The sequence below is a fragment of the Rhinolophus sinicus genome, chromosome 3, assembly GCF_057876585.1.
Source record: "Rhinolophus sinicus isolate RSI-liver-muscle chromosome 3, RSI-T2T, whole genome shotgun sequence".
Classification (NCBI taxonomy): Eukaryota; Metazoa; Chordata; class Mammalia; order Chiroptera; family Rhinolophidae; genus Rhinolophus; species Rhinolophus sinicus.
This window is the reverse complement of record NC_142503.1, coordinates 180,739,717-180,756,927: the sequence shown is the minus strand read 5'-3', so window position 1 is coordinate 180,756,927 and position 17,211 is coordinate 180,739,717. Positions and strand designations below refer to the sequence as shown.

Sequence of the window (17,211 nt, the reverse complement as noted above, 5' to 3'; positions counted from 1 at the left end):
AGTGATATCATTAATGGGTCCTGTTTGGGTTATCAAGACTGCCATGTACAGCTGTCCAGGCTATTCACTGCTCAACTTCCAAGAATGCCATTAGTCTCTGTGAATGGTGCCCCCTGGAGTTGTGCATTGTGGCAGCCCTGTTTGCTGCAGTGAGGTCTGATAAAGACCAGTATGGGGGCTCATGTCCCTAACCTGGCCATGCGGAGCCCGTGATGAACCATCCAGTGAGATGATCAGCAATTCTAACAACAACTTGCCACGCTTTGAGCCATTGGCTTCAGGGTAATTAAAAAGCAATGACAAATAAGATCCTTGAGGGCAGGAGCCATGTCTTGTTGACTTAGTATCCTCAGCCGTACAATATGTTCGGCATATGATAAATGTTCAGAAAATGTCTGCTGACTATAAGAACGAATGGATATTGAATTAATGATGGAGACTCACTGGGGTTAGCTCCTGGGGAGAACTGGTTGTAGTCATTGAAAAGAGCATGTTTGGCTCAGCAGGTGCAGCTGTACTCTCTGCCCCATGTCTCCTCTTCCGTGACAGGGGGTTATGACAAGCCTTTTGTGAAGGGCCACGGGCAGGTCATAAGTTCAGCAAGGGCTTGTTCAGGGCTTATGATGTGCCTCACCCAGTTCTGGGTGCTTTGGGCATGTGTAGCGGTGATGGCAGGGGGGTCAGCACACAAAGCCTAGGACACGACGACTGTCATCAAGGATCGTATCATTTAGATGGGTTAGTCAGATATAAGGTCACGGAGAAGTGAAATGCTACCAGGTGGTATGAGTCCAAATACCAATAAATAGCAAAGATGGAAGGTATTACAGGAGTTCAGGGCAGAAAACACAGGGTTTCTGCTCTGGCACTTGCTGTATGCTCATGAGAAATTTACTTACCTGTTCTAAGCCCCCCTTTCCCAGTGTGTAAGACTGAGGTAAGCATGCCTACCATACACGGTCCTTCAACAAAGATTAAATCAGAAAATGTATTTAAAGGACATAGTACCTGGCACATGGTAGAACTTTTCAGAACACTGATTCTTGTATAAGGGCTTTTCACAAGTGACAGAATCCCAGCTGAGCCCAACTTAAGGAAGGGCGGAGGGACTTATCGGTATATATAACCCCAAAGGCAACAGTGTGTAGTCTTCAGGCATTGTGGGATCCAGGTGCTCAATTACCGTAATATCACGAGGACTCTGCTTGTACTTCCATATCTCATACAAGCTTCCTCTAGGGGTAAGGATAGATGCCAACAGACAGAGACCAGCTTAGCCTCAGAGGAAGAGCTCGCCTTCCCAGAAATTGGGAGGAGGAAAGTCTCAGGGGTCACTCTGATTGGTTCAGCACAGCTCATGCAACCATCACTTACCCAATGGCTGGGGCCAGAGGAACCAGATGATCTGACTGATAAGGCCTGAGTTGTGTTCCCACTCCTGTGCTTATGGGGATGGGGTAAGGGGTGGGGTAAATTTCTATCCATACCACGTGGAATGAGTTTGTGAGTGGAAAAAGGGCTGCCTAGTTCTGTACACTCAGAAGAAATAAAGGACAGAGCTGCATGTTTCTAGGGGAAAACATAAGAGAGCTCATATATTTCTTTACAGAAGCAAAAAACGTATTTCTACTGGCTTAATATGCAAACACTGTGTGTATGAATATAAATTCCCTTGGCAGTGAGACTCAGAGATGATACCTGCCTATACGCTAGCCTGGAGTTTGAGACCTCTGCTGAACAGTCTCAGTGCTGCGGTTGTTCTCTGCAAAGCAGAAAGCAGGAAAGACCATTGGGGTGGGGTCACGAGAGGTTAGGGTAGGTTAGAAGCCCAGCCTTGGTTTGAGGGAAGTCGGTGGCATAAAAGGGGGAGGGAAGCAGTGATGAGCCCCGTCTGACTGACCTCCAGGTCCCCTGTGCCTCAGAGCCCGTCTCTGCAGGTGTCAGCCAGAAGTCCCAGTGTCAGCGTCGTTGCTCAGATGTCTATTCCAGACACGCACCAGGGCAGGGACATTCTGGAGCCCGGAGAGGAGCTTGGGGCAACACCGCGCAGCGCAGAGCAGTGACGGCCGGGAGGAGGCGGGGCCGGGAGCCCGCTCCACCGCACCTGCACGCTGGCTGCGCTGACTCCACGAAGCCTCCTTCCCTGGTATGTTCCCTCCCATTTTCTCATCTTGAAACACAGTAGTTGTGATAATTAGACATGTTACAGTACTGAAGTGCACCCGCATATAGAAACTGTGATTGTCATTGACTGTATGATGCTATAGTCAGGGACTGACTTCAGTAAGGTCCCACCTGCTTTGAATTTATAGCAACTCTGATATAGAAACACATTCTGAGTTTGGGTTTGTAAAAAAAATAATAATAATAAAAGTATCTTCTGGGCTGAAATAGGCACATGGAAAACACATTCTGTGACAGGCTGAATTCTAAGATGGCCCCCAAGATTCCCCCTCACCCCCTACCCCCCCCACACACACACACACTCTACCCATCTTGTATAATTTCCTCCCTTTAAATGTGGGTGACATTATGAATATGATGGGATGTCACTCTGTGATTTGGTTATGTTACTAGGCAAAGACGAAAGAATTCTGCAGCATCACTGATTTGGAGTTAACCAAAACAGACATTCTCCTGAGTGGGCCTGGCTTAATCAGGTGAGTGCTTAAAAGTAGGACCGGGTCCTTGCGGAGGTGAGCGAGATGCACTGCTGCCGGCCTTGTAAAGCAAACAGGCATGTCGTGAAGTGCTGTGGAGAGGGGTGTCCTTCGAGAACTGAGGGCCTCAGTCCTACAACCTCAAGGAACTGAATTCTGCCAACAAACTGAATGAACTGAGAAGAGGATCCCAAGCCTCAGAGAAGGATACAGCCAGGCTGACAGAGTTCAGCCTTGACTGCAGCCTCGGGAGACCCTGAGCACCCAGCTAAGCTGGGGGACCCCTGGCCCACCAAACGTGAGAGAAATATATGCCACTTTAAGTCACTCAGTTGGCGGTAATTTGTTACACAGAATTAGAAAATTAATATACATTCTATGTCTTGCTGAATATAAAGTCTTGCTGAATTCCGTTTAAAAACGTGGTGTGGCATTTGCTTCGCTCCGCCCCAGAGCCCAGAGCTCCATCTGTTCCTAGCTCAGTCTTTCCGTCGCTTCCGTCCTCTTCTTTCCTTTCAATATGACAGATGCTGCTGTGACCTTCGCCAAGGACTTCCCGGCAAGTGGAATGGCTGCGGCCTCTCCAAGATGGCAGTAGCGCCCATCGAGCGGGTCACACTGCTGCTCCAAGTGCAGCGTGCCAGCAAGCAAATCACTGCAGACAAGAAATACAAGGGCATTATAGACCGTGTGGTCCGTATCCTCAAGGAGCAGGGAGTCCTGTCCTTCTGGCATGGTAACCTGGCCAATGTCATCAGATACTTCGCCACCCAGGCTCTCAACTTTGCCTTCAAAGATAAATACAAGCAGATCTTCCTGGATGGTGTGGACAAGAGAACCCAGTTCTGGCGCTACTTTGCTGGGCATTTGGCATCAGGTGGTGCTGCTGGGGCCACCTCCTTGTGTCTCGTGTATCCTCTTGATGTTGCCCGTACCCGTCTAGCAGCTGATGTGGGCAAAGCTGGAGCTGAGAGGGAATCCAAAGGCCTCAGTGACTGCCTGGCTAAGATCTACAAATCTGATGGGATTAAGGGCCTGTACCAAGGCTTTAATGTGTCTGTGCAGGGTATAATCATCCACCGAGCTGCCTACTTCGGTAGCTATGACACTGCAAAGGGAATGCTTCCAGATCCCAAGAATACTCACCTCTGCATCAGCTGGATGATTGCACAGTCTGTCACGGCAATGGCTGGGGTGACTTCCTACCCGTGTGACACTGTGCGCACTGCATGATGATGCAGTCGGGGCGCAAAGGGACTGATGTCATGTGACAGGCACACTGACTGCTGGAGGAGGATTGCTCGTGATGAAGGAGGCAAGGTTTTTTCAAGGGTGCATGGCCCAATGTTCTCAGGGGCATGGGTGGTGCTTTTGTGCTTGTCTTGTATGAGGAAATCAAGAAGTTCACATAAGTTATTTCCTAGTCCCCTCCCCCCCCGCCCCCCCGTGAACGGCATGTTGTATTATGGAACACACCTTGAGCATTCGTGCCAGACTGTTGACTGTCTATTGATCAATGGCAACCATTTTACCGGTTGAAAATGGAAAGCAATAATATTCATCTGACCAGTTTTCTCCTAAAGCCATTTCCATGATGATCGTGATAATGAGGGGACTCAATTATGTTTTTTATTTCAGTCACTCCTAATAAATCATACAATTGAAGAAATAAAAAATATCTGAAATATAAAAAAACACGTTGTGTGCGTGTGCGTGTGCGTGTGTGTGTGTGTGTGTGTGTGTGTACGAGAAAGAGATTTAAAATATGGCTCCATTATTTTGGGGCTATAATTGAAAATATAGACTATTATTCATTCAACAATTATTAACTAAGCACCTACTCACTGGCTTCTGGTTTCAAAAAGGTAACTATTTGGATCTTCCTTCAGGGAATGGAATTGACTCAAAACGTTAAGCAAAGGATTTGGGAACAAACATTAGGAATAAGAGCAAGGTTCCCTCCTCTCCCTGAGCCCTCTACCACTTCCGCCAACCCAGCCCCAACTAAAACAAAAAATAAAAAATGTCCAGGCTGGTAGGAGGCGAGAGAGTCAGGGGGAAATTATGAAAGCTGAAACATTACTGGGTCCCAAAGAAGGAGCCCTACACCCCCTTCCTTACATCTATTTGAAGTCACAGGAGTCCAGAGGGATGTGACACCTGTGACCACGTCCTAGGTAGAGCTGCCTCTGGACTGGAGGCAAGTGCCCAGGAAAGAAATGGTCTCTAGAGCTTCCCCTGTCCCAGCACAGTTCCGGAACAGCATTCCTGTGATGGCTACGCACAGAAGTCGTGGCAGAGATGCCCTCCCTGATGGGGTAGAAGCAGCAAAGAATGAGCATCATCACGCAGGCAAACACAGTGTTAGAAGGTCACAAGGAAAATGTCTCCAGGAAAGGGAAGTAGTGGCTCAGCCTGACGGAGGACCAGTCCAGCCCAGTGGATGCCTGCATGGCCCAACAGCAGTCAAGGCAAGACGGGCCCTCTGGAAACCTTGGCCCCATGAAAACCTTCAGAACTCAAGAGAGAAAGGGCAGAAATGACTGTGATAAAATCTTTCCCTCCTGGCCAAAATGGGCTCAAATCTGACGTGGGGAGGTACAGTGGTCTTCCTGACCCAGCTTCCCCTGTGAGAGAATACATATGACTCTGGAGCACCATGAAGGGATCCCAGGCAGGGAGGGGCAGATGGAGGCTGAGATGTACATCCCCTGAAAAGTGCTCTATTTGTGCTGCAAAGTAGGAGCAGGAAAGGAGAGGTGAGGAGGAAAAGGGGGGGTCCCACTCCAGGATTCTCAGTCTGATGAGCTGTCATCAGACCCACTGCGATGATAGTAGACATGATTACAGCTCTTCCTCTTTCCTCTTTGACAAACAGCCCGATAGCCAACATCTCTTTCATTTTTGATTGCCCAGCAGCTAGATTTGGTGTTACTGGCAGCTGAAGAGGGGCAGAGGACAAGGAGAAAAACAGAGGCAGATGGGGAAGGAGACAGAGGAGGAAGAACTCTGGGAGGAGGGTCCTTCGCATTATGTCTGGCTGGTTCCCACAGCGCCCTCTGATTCAGGCTCCCAAGTGGACCAGCCTGCCCATATCCCTGGTAAACTGGATGTACAATCACCCTGACACCAGGGCACTGCTGGTCCTCAGCATCCTTGGAACAGAGCGGGCACAGGTTGCTCCACACAGGTCGTGATCACACTGTAATACCATGACTTGGTTTGCATGCCTGCCTTTCCCACCCCAGGGAGTATCTTTGTTTACCTTTGTCTCTCCTTTTTTCTGTAGGATCCAGCTCCTCCTAGGTGAACAGGAAGTATTACATGAATACATCCCTTAACAAATCCTAACCAACCTCAGGAACATGTCACCTTTGTTACCACATCTGAACTCATTTGGTGAGCTACTTCATACGACCACTACCAGGAGAAGTAAGAAAACAAACACACCCGGCCCCCTAGAAGAACACGGAAGGACAGGGAGGAAGCAACCTCAATGCAATTTGACAGGAATTGTCCCACTCCCAGATAACCATGATTGCACAGGAGTGAGGCTAGCTGTTTAATAACTTTCCTTTGGCTTCTCCCTCAAGAAATGAAAGAAGGGTGATCTAGTGGTCTAACACCTTGCTACTCAAAGTGTGGTCCAGACCAGCAAAATCACTGACACTACAGAATCACAGGCCCCACCAGACCAGCAGAATCAGACTCTGCAATTAACAAGAATACATATTCAATTTTGAGCAGCAAGGCCTTCAATTAGAGAGAGAAAGAAAGAGCCCTGAGAGAGAATTAGGAGAGGGAAGACCAGAGAGGTGATTAAGAGCCCCTCACACGGCAGGTGTTCATTGTATCGATTAATTTCTAAACTAATTATTATTGGACAGTCAAAGAAAGAGAAAACCAGAGAGACCTAGAGTACAACGCGTGACATCTGGTGCCAAAACCAGCCTGCCTGATCCCAGAGTGTGACCTCAGGAGATTTTTAGCATACAAGCATTCACAGGGCAACTAGAAGGCCAGCAGGGCTTACCCCCCTCCACTTCCCCACCAAATCCTTGACAACTACAAACACTAACCACCACCACCCCATCTTCCCTCCTTAGGAGAAATTGACCATTTCCTACTTTATTCCCAGCACAAAGTAGGCGCTCAATAATTGTGTGCCAAATAATGAAAGCGTTGTGCTAGCAGGCTCAGATCAATTAGTGATTATAACGGAAGCTGAATGTAATTAATTATATAATTTAGGGCTGTTCAAGTTTAATTCTACCAAAATTACATCACGGAAACACGGCAGGAGGGAGGATTGCAGATAGAAGGAGAGGAGCCATGAGTAAAGCTTCCATGTACAACAGGCGCACGTTGAGCTGGATCCCCTCCCAACAGTAGAAGATTCACCCGGATGCCTAAGTAGGGGATTCTAATCCTGAATCTTATCTAGACAAAGAGTCAAAAATCAAAGGCTTCAGTACAACACCAGGGTCATGCAGCAGCGGACATGCTCAGCAGTGGACTCTGCTCAGTCTGGGGACATTGACTTGCTTTCACCCATTTCTATCGCTCAGGTTTTCCGTTCTTCATGCCATGTGAATCTCTTTTCTCCCTCACAGACTCAGAGGGTGTTAGAGCTAAAAAGCAATCTTTGGGGAACCTTTGGGCCAGTGGCTTTTAGCCCAATCAGACCTAACATGCCCTTTTACAAATAACATTTTGTATTGCCCCTTACCGTCCTGAAGTGAAATCCATAGAAACTATAATCTACCTACATAATTTACTTCTTAAACGGCACATTGATACAAGTGGGTTGCACTGGCCATTCAAATGCAGACTCTGCATTGCCATTGGTTCTGTGCCTTTCCAAAATGGTCAACACTAATTGCTAAAGAAACAAACCATCCCTCAGCTCTCATGGGGATGTATTCCGGGAAAATTCAATGGATATTAAAACCATGCAAAAAAAATTGTTTTGCTTTTACATGTAAAACAGAATTAGGTTGAAGATTCAGTTCATTATAATAAGGATTTTCACTACACGAATATCCTGTAGGGCATTTGGAAGTCACAGAGGTCACGAGAAAATCCTTTGTTGAGTGAAGCTGTGCTGCCCATAGGAAGTGTGGGGGCAGAGCCCCAGAAAGCAGTTTCCAGGCTCTCGGCCTCACATAGACAGGTGCTGGCTCAGGTAGTAAATGGCCATCAACTGTGATTGCATGGCCATCAGCTGTGGCTAGTTGGCCGTCAGCTGTAACCAGTGAGCCATTGGCCACTAATATAACTGCTGTGGCTACGCTAGGAGAGAGAGGAGAGAGAGAAAGAATGGGGGCTAGCAAGAAGATGGCGGCTGGGCTGGCAAGTGTGGATGGCAGTTTGCAGACAGTGTGGATCCAGCCTCCAGTGAGAGTATAGTGCCGCCAGAAAGAATACAGTGGTATGACTCCCCTACCTATGGCTCCGTGGGTGTTCCTTTTTGGCCTCACCATATCCTGCGTTCTTGTATGGGGAGAGGGAGCAGAGACCCTGCAGGCCTCCCCGCACGACAGGAAGACATCTAGCATTGCTGGCTCCACCCATTCGGTGCCAGTAGCCATACCCCAGCCATCCTGATAACCAAAAATGTCCCCACACATTTCCAGGAAGTGCCTGGCAGTAGTAGCACCCCACTGAGAACTCTGATTTAACCCAATCTTCTTACTTTGCAGGTGAGAAATCAGAGGGTGGGGAGGAAGAGATCTGCCTGGTCAGCACCCGCAGGTCTCTGAGCTCCCATTCCAGGGGCCCTCTTAGCTCCACACTGAGCAGTCTTGGAGGAGATCCTGCTCTTACCTAGAATTCCAATACATGGACTCAGGATGGGGCCCCACACCCCAGAAGTTCAAACTCCCTACAAAAGAAACCATGGCCATGTGTCCATGAAGTCCTCTAAGCTAGGGAATGACATCGCAATGCTTTTAAATTCATCTGCCCAAGGAATCCCAAGCTGTCTCATCACCAGAAAGCTAGGAAAGTTCTGTCATTGTGCAGAACTTAACTTGCTCCTCCTTCTGTATTCATTAACGAGAGCCCTGAAACTATCCCGGGTAAAGAAAGGATCCAATTTTGAGAGCAAAAACAGCAGTTGGGCATGACGTGCCAACACTGCTCAATCAGTAGTGGTTGACTAGTGTGCTGTGTTAAGAAGGGTTCTGGAGCCATATCCCAGCTCAACCTAAAAGGACGCAGTGATCAATTTAGAGAGTTTGCATTAGCCATGGTAGAGGGTGGCAACCCCATGCCAGCTATTTGCCACATCTGTTTTAGAACCCTCGACCATTCCAATCTACTTTTCTAGGTCAAAAGCTCATCAGTTTTGCCAATGATGGTCTGTGTCATGCCACTGGGTTACTTGTTTAAAAATTTGAGGCAAAGTTCTCCTTCCTAATGGTTGACACATCAATCATGAGATAAATTGCTTTGCTACAAGTGGTAGTACTAGGTACATCTTGTCAGAATCACACTCACTCACTCTGCACATGAGTTGAACATATGTTATACACTAGTCACTGGCAAACCTGTCATACTGCACATAAAAAATCATCTTTTTATCAAGGTTCCTAACTCACAAAAGAATATACATCAAACAAAACTCAACATTAATACCTAACATTTTCCACCTGAAATGTACGTATCCTTAGTTAAGGGATCAAGATGGCACAGTGTATAACAATTGATTGTAATTAGGGCCTTGAATATTTCTTGCTAGGACAGCTATATTTTGAGGAAAGTGTCTTTTAGATAAAATGGCTAAATATTGGTTATCTTTAAATTTAATGAAAGCAGGATACCTAGAAAAAGACTCCTATAAGGAATACAAAGTAATCATTGAAAAAAGCTGCCTGTTCAATAAATGCTTATTAGAAATACAAAATTATGTCAAATGCTCTTGCATGAATTAGTTTCAAAAATCTTTAAAATGAAAAAAAGAAAGGCAATAAGTAATAGGAAGGTCAAATGGATCTGAAAACATTCAAGAATACCTCATTTGAGATAAACTGTTCTTTGGGAGACTTGATTCTTAGGCAAAAGGGTATTTGACAATGTAACGGTAGGCAATTCAGCGTTAGGTGAACCCAAACAGAGCTAGTTTGATGGCACAAGATGGAAGGCAAGGAAGAGTGAGGAGACGAGAGCTGAACCAGGATGGTGGTGGCAGAGAGGTAAAGGAGAGTTGGTGAATCCAAGACAGACAAGGACGTTGAGTCTATGGAGGAGTGCTCTGAAGGTCAAGGAGGGGGAAGGCTGACTCCTCGCTTTTAGACCTGGCAGCACCGTCCACCAAGACAGTGAGTGCAGGCTCCTTGGTCAAAATGAAACTCTGGGAAATACTGGCCCAAAAGAAAAACATGAAGATAGTCTCATCAAATCTTGCTTCCAGGTGGAGTTCCTAACGGGTCCCCAAGAGTTGTTTAAATCTCTTTCTCTCCTCCCAGACCACAGACTCCCAGCTCCCCACTGCCTCCAGCAGCCAGAGCCTCACTCCCTGCCCCAAGCCAGCTCCTTTTGTCAGAGAGACCACAGTTCCTTACAGGCAGGCATCAAGAGCAATTCCTCTCGTCCCTCCACTCTGCTTCAAATATGGGCATTGAGAGCATGCACGCTACAGGCATGAATTGAGGCGTGTGTAAGTGACCACACAGTGACTGATGAAAGGCCTACGATGGCCCCCACTGTGCTGGTGTCCACGAGCAGACAAGCGACAAAGAAGTACTCCTTGCCCGCTGAGGACGGCACAGGGCAAATGAGTGTGGGCGGTGGGAGTAGAGAGAAGTATCAGGAGAACGGGAGGAGGAGGCGGCAGGTCAACAGGGCAGAGTGGTCTCGGGCGGCTCCCTATAGAAGGCGGGACTTGAGTGCTGTCACAAATGGAGAAAGCAGAGGGCGTGGATATAAGGAAAAGCAGAGAGAGGCTGAGCAAACAACAAGAGCAGCCCATGCAGAGGAAGTAGGCCTGCATCTGTAACACACCGAGGTCAGCCTGTTTCGGAATCTCACAGCGCAGACAGGGAGAGAGAGGTGACAACCGTCGTGTGAGCTCTCATCTCCCTCAACCAGACGTGTGAAATGAGGGAGAAAGAAGCTTCCACACATAGTCCAATTCTCCAGCTTGTCCCTGGTTAAACATGGTTTCTGTGAACTGGCCAGCCAGCTCTCAGGCTGATGAGAAACACCTACATGTGACTGTCTTTATCGTAAACTCTCCCAGGGCTCTATCAAACTAATACTGTGATTAAAGAAAGAGCTCCTGTCAGCTCTCTGGGGGTGACCTGTATGGACAGCAACTAGCAGAATCAATATGAGAAATTAAGCCTATTTCAGCCAAATAGCCAGTTTCTAAGAACACCATGGGGCATTAGGAAACAGGCATGACTGGTATAAAAAGGCACATCCGCACAACTGGATTCCCGGCAGAATGGCATGGGCCTTTGTATTAGTTGACCAAAACAAACAAAAGTGCCATATAAAGAAGTCAACCAGTAGCCCTTATTCTCATTGCCTCGACAACAGCAATTACAATAAGAACTTACTGTAATTTAACATTGTTTGCTCTTGTGCAGCTCTCTGGAGAGTGCCCAGTCTATAACGGTCTCTTTATTTTCTATCCCTGTAGATTTCCCTATTATTCTCCTCGACTTCCTCTAGGCCTTCCACATTCTCCAAACATGGGTCCGGGGCCCTTAAAGAGAATAGCTGCAATGATTCTGACTCTTTTGGTTAAACATTAGATACCCAATTTAAACTAACCACACAAAAAAGGGGGGAGGCAGATTTATTGGCTCATGTAATTAAAAAATCAAGGATGGGGCACCGCCGTTGCTCTCTAATGCCAACGGCGTCCCTAGCTCACCAGGCTCCAGCGGAAGGAGAAAGGGGATAAAGTGGATCCTCTATACCACGGCTGGTACAAAGCTGACTGCTGGCAAAGGGGCCGGTGGTAAAACACCGAGGAAGCAACTGGCTGCAAAAGCCGCTCATAAGAGTGTGCCCTCTGCTGGAGGGGTGAAGAAACCTCATGTCACAGGCCTGGAACTGAGCACTCCATGAAATTAGACATGACCAGAAATCCACTGAACTTCTGATTCGCAAGCTTCCCTTCCAGCATCTGGTGCAAGGCATTGCCCAGGACTTCAAACCAGACCTGCGCTTCCAAAATGCAGCTATTGGTGCTTTGTAGGAGGCCTGTTTGGTTGGCCTTTTTGAAGATACCAACCTGTGCGCTCTCCATATCAAATATGTAACAGTGACGCAAAAAGACATCCAGCTGACACGTCGTATACGTGGAGAACGTGCTTAAGAATCTACTATAATGGGAAACACTTCATTCTTTTAAAAAAAAAATTTCTCTTCTTCCTGTTATTGGTAGTTCTGAACATCAGATTTTTTTTTTCTATAGATTCAAAGGTACTTAAATATATGATTACAAGTGGAAAAACCGGGGACAGAAATTAGGTATTGGCAGTTTTTCCATTTTCATTTGTGTGTGAATTTTTAATATAAATTCAGGGACGTAAAGCATCAGTACAAGTCAAAATGTTTCAGTGAACAAGTTTCAGCCATTCAACTTCATAACAATTCTAAATAAACCTGCTAAATTTTTATGGACAAGGCCAGCATTTGGATTTTCTTAAAAACCAGTACATTTCTTACTGAGGTCAACTACATGGTGTTTGTAGCGTTTTTATCATAAAGTCCAGCCATTCACGACCCTTTTCTGAGTTGTCCTACATGCAAATACATGTTATCAGTGTTGTCTGTCTTCTGTGCTGTTCCTGTAAGTTTGCTATTAAAATACATTAAACTTATTTAAAAATCAAGGGTGTAGCTGGCCTGCAAGAATGGCTGGATCTAGGGGTTCAAAGGATGAGGCAGGCAAGACAGTCACTGCAGCTTAGCAACAAGTGGGAAGGTAGTCGTTCTCCATTGCTCCAGCTGAAGTTGCAGGCAGGTCCCTGGGGTCATAAGCCCCTACCAGAACCAATCTCTGTGGCCAAAGAGGTGGCCATCTGTCTATCCCCACAGTTTATAGGAGATCCTGGACCAGCACACTGGCAGGAATGGGTGTCCCTCCAGGAAAGGGGAGTTATGTTTAAGCTACAAGGGATGCTGGGTAGACAGACTATCCTATCTGTGTATCTGTTAGTTTTTTAGTGTCACTTTTCCTGTCATTTTCACTGGCATGATCCATTCATGTTCATCACAACCCTCCAAAAAAGGCAATTTACAACCACCCCATTTCACAGCAGGTGAAGCAGAGGCTCAGAAACCAAAGCACCGTGACCAGTGACAGCAGAACTAAGACGATATGCCTGCCCTCCAGCTGCCTGGCCCAGTGTGGGCGACACTGGCCTCTGCCCAGGGAACCCCGTCCAGGACAAAGGTAGGAAAAAGTTCAGAGCCTACACTGGACACATCCTGCCATCAGACGGTTATGGATACGAACTGTGACAAGTCGAATCTCACTCCAAATCAGTTCATTAAAATGTCCTGGAGTTTAGAAGTTTCTCTTCTAAATGCCCTCACAGTCTTGTCACTTCTCCCTGCATACTTGGGAGGGAGAGGAAGAAGTGAAAAAGCAGAACCTCCTCTATATTCCTACTTAACCACAGGGCAAAATGGAATCTCTGTCAATGTTAACACCCCTTACAAGGACTTCCCTAGCAGGAGGTATATTCCAGCATCCAGAGCTGCCCAAGGGGTTTGCTGTCCGAGGCCCTGCTGGCCAGGTGAGCTCTGGGCCATACAGGCTCACCCTCTGCAGAGAGATGACTGCTCAGGGGCTCCCCCTGCCCAGCTACACCCACTGTAGGAGGCACAGAAGCCCACCACTGCAGGAGCCCACCAGCTCCAGACCGAGGCAGGGAGGGTGCCACCTCTAGGAGGCATGGTGGAAGCAGTCCCCTCCAGCAGAAGGAAATGGAGAGTCAGGGCTTGAGAGCCCAACCTCTCACTGCAGACCAACTCAGCTCAAAGCCTGCCTCCCCCATGCACTGCCTGTGTGCCTCCAGCAAGCAACCTAAGTCCTCTGTGCCTCAGTTTACTCAAATGTACAAGAGCAATAATAGCATTCCATAGACCTCATAGGGCTGTCACATATGAATTCAGAGAAACTGAATCCACGCAGAGACTAGCACATGGTCAGTGCTCAGTATTATTAGTACTACTATTATTTTATCATTTACCGTGTTTCCCCAAAACAGAAAATAAGCCCTAGCGCTTTTCAGGATGCTCATAATATAAAATAAGCCCTACCATATTTCCCCTAAAATAAGACGAGGTCTTGTATTAATTTTTGCTCCAAAAGATGCATTAGGCCTTATTTTATATTACGAGCATCCTGAAAAATCATGCTACAGCTTATTTTCTGGTTAGGTCTTATTTTTGGGGAAACACGGTATTAATAACGAATTCTGCTACTCACAACAAAGGCTACCTAGCATTCCCCAGCCTACCACAGGATTCAGTGGTGTTGGAGGCAGAATAATGCTCCCCTCCCCCTCAAAGATGTCTACTTCCTAATTGCTGGAACCTGTAAACGTTCTCTTACTTACACGGTCAAAGGACTTTGCAGGAGTGATTAATTAAATCAAGGCTCTTTATCAGGAGAGATTTTCCCAGATTATCCAGGTGAGCCCAAAGCAATCACAGGGTGCTGGTATCGGGCAGGCAGGAAGGTCAGAGAGAGAGAGAAAATGTGACAAAAGAAGCAGAGGTTGGAGTGATGCAGCCACAAGCCAAGGAATGCAAACAGCCTCTAGAAACAAAAAGGTAAGAAAATAGATTCTCCTCTAGAGCTTCCAGAAGGAATGCAGCCTGGCTGATACCTTGATTTTTTGACTTCTGACCTCCAGAACTGTAAAATAACAAATTTGTGTTGTTTCACGCCACTCCGGGGTCAAGGTCACTGTAACTGACATGGGGCTCCTGACCACCCCCGCCAAGGGAGTATCTGGTTAAAGAACACTCAGAAGAGATCCTCCCGTGCGCTGAAAGCATCCTATTCACACATTCACTGCTTCAACAAATCTTTATCATGGCATCTCTTGCAAATAGCCCATGGCCACACTCCGCAGGAGGCTCATTCCCAGGCGCCCTCCATTTTTCTGGGGGGCTATCTTCAGCCTGTTGGATTTTCATGGGACCCCATTTTTGATGTTGACGGCTGACAGCTTTCACACCCCACCCCTCCCCTTCCCCTTTGCCCCATGCCTGGGCGAGCTGATAAGAAGGCACAAGTGCTCCCTCCCTTGGCGCTGACAGAGACGTTCAAGCCATGCAAACCCGGGCCCACATCCGGGAGCCCTCATCCTAGTCCCAACCCCCAAGCACAATACAAAACAGAACCACCACTCCCACCTCACACCTCGTTCATTTTCACTCCAGACCAAACCTGAGCCCTTCTCCCTGAGGAACCGTTTTGCTGGTTACTAGTGAGTAATACACTTTATTTCACAGCCATTGATGTTTGTGTCATTCGTTCTGACACCCATGAATGCCTGGGAAGGGGGTTGCCCAGCAACCAGCAGGACCGCTAGGTGCCCAAATAAAACATTACGTTGTACTTATTGCCTCCAGACGGCAAAATGGCTACTGTAGCTCCACACATCCAAAACCACCAGCCTCCTCTGCTAGAAGGAAGAGGAAGGGGCAACACTAACAAACTACATCCTTATCAATTTCTAAAGAAAAACTTTCCAGAAGTCCTCCATAAGATTCTCCTTCACGTCATGCCATATGCCACCCCTAGTGGCAAGGGAGGCTAGGAAAGCAAGTTCTCACTTTTTCAGTCTCTCAAGTAGAGGACAGGCAAGAGGTAAGGGGGGTTGGGAATAGTGTCGGCCCTGGGGGCTAATGAAAAAATTAAACATTTACTGAGCATTTACCATGGTTTCTCTTCTCTAAGCACTTCTATAAGTACATTGCACTTATTATCTAACTTAAGCCTCCCAATGACCCTATGAAGAAGGTACTTTGATCCCACTTTTCAAATTGAGGAATTGAGGCCTAGAGAGATTGGGTTACTTGCCCAAGATCACACAGAACCCTGAGGGCAACAGTATTTGAACTCAGGCCAACTCTAGAGCCCAGGCCCTTACATACTACGTTGTACTGCCTGCCTCAGTGTTTACAGATACTCTGATGTGCATATGCTTACATTTGGTACAAAAAGGAACAAGACCACAGGGGCCAGGGAAGGAGACCCTCCACCAACTTCATAGCCCTGGAAGCTCCAAGAAGGCAGGAAATAACCAGAGCCCCTGATCTCTATCCCCAGTTCACCAGCCTGGGAGCCTGGAAGCACTTCAAGTCCCACCCAATGTTACCCTTGGGAAGAGGAAAGTCTGTGCTGCTGGCACTCCATCCCTCAGCCTTCCCTCTCCATTATTACCCACCTAGAGAAAGGCCAGAAACCACTTCCATCATTTGTCACTGGGATCATGGTCTGAAACGGTTGACCACCAGCCCTAGTGAGACTGCCTGGCCTCCTCTGGGCGCTAACAGGAGGCTGCCAAATCCAGGCTAATGCAAAGGGCACCAAGCCCACTGCTCAGCAGTGACCGACCAGAAGGCTCCCTGCCAACACCCCACTGGTGATTTCCTTTTCTAAAATTGCAAATACACCTGGAAAATGAAACCCTAGTACCAGGCCTATCTTTGGGGGGATGGGGCTCAATGTTCACATTTCTGACGTTACATCCATTTGTCATTACTTTTGCATGTGTGTCCTTAAAGAGTTCATCTGTGGCAAATGTAAACATGGAAACTATATGGCCATTTTTATTATCTTGCTTTGGCTTATCTGCACTTTATAGTTTCCTGGGAGTCTTTTAATTTGGAAACAGCCAGGCTATTTGACAAGGAGGCTATGTCTAGACGAGCTCACAAGTTGCATTTCTCTCTTCTCCAGACGACACTGGGAAAGTAGTGAGCCTGAAGCAAGGATCCCAACCCTGCTGGGAGCTTTAAGAAACAAAAGTCATGTCGATAGCATGTTGTCCCAAATATGATATAACATGAGGGGTGCTTCACCTCTGTGGTATTCTTCCCCAAACCCATAATCCCAGTGTAATCACAAGAAAACAACAGACAATCAAAAATTAAGAGATATTCTACAAAATACCTGGCCAGTACTCTTCCAAAGGTCATGGTCTTTCAAGGTCAGGGTCTTTCAAGGTCATGAAAAACAACGGAAGTCTCAGGAACTGTCACAGAGCAGAGGAGACTAAGGAGACATCACAGCTGAATGTAATACAGTATCCTTGATTGGATCAATTAAAACAATTTTTAAAAAATGCCTGGCCCGCATTCTAACCAATTATAGTAGGAGTTCCCCCTTACATCCCCAGACCTCCAGTGGATGCCTGAAACTGTGGAGAGCACAGACCCCTACATATACTATATTTTTTCCTATACATACATATCTATGATAAAGTTAATTTATAAATTAGGCACAGTACAAGATTAACAAAAATAACAATAATATAAGGGTTTTTATTCAGGGAGGAGACCCAAGATG

At 46.9% G+C, this 17,211-nt stretch overlaps 1 pseudogene; it reads left to right on the top strand.

The window, feature by feature from the left end:
- The first annotated feature begins 3,068 nt into the window (after nucleotides 1–3,068).
- LOC109448229 (ADP/ATP translocase 2 pseudogene) lies at nucleotides 3,069–4,100 on the top strand (annotated as a pseudogene).
- The last annotated feature ends 13,111 nt before the right edge of the window (nucleotides 4,101–17,211 follow it).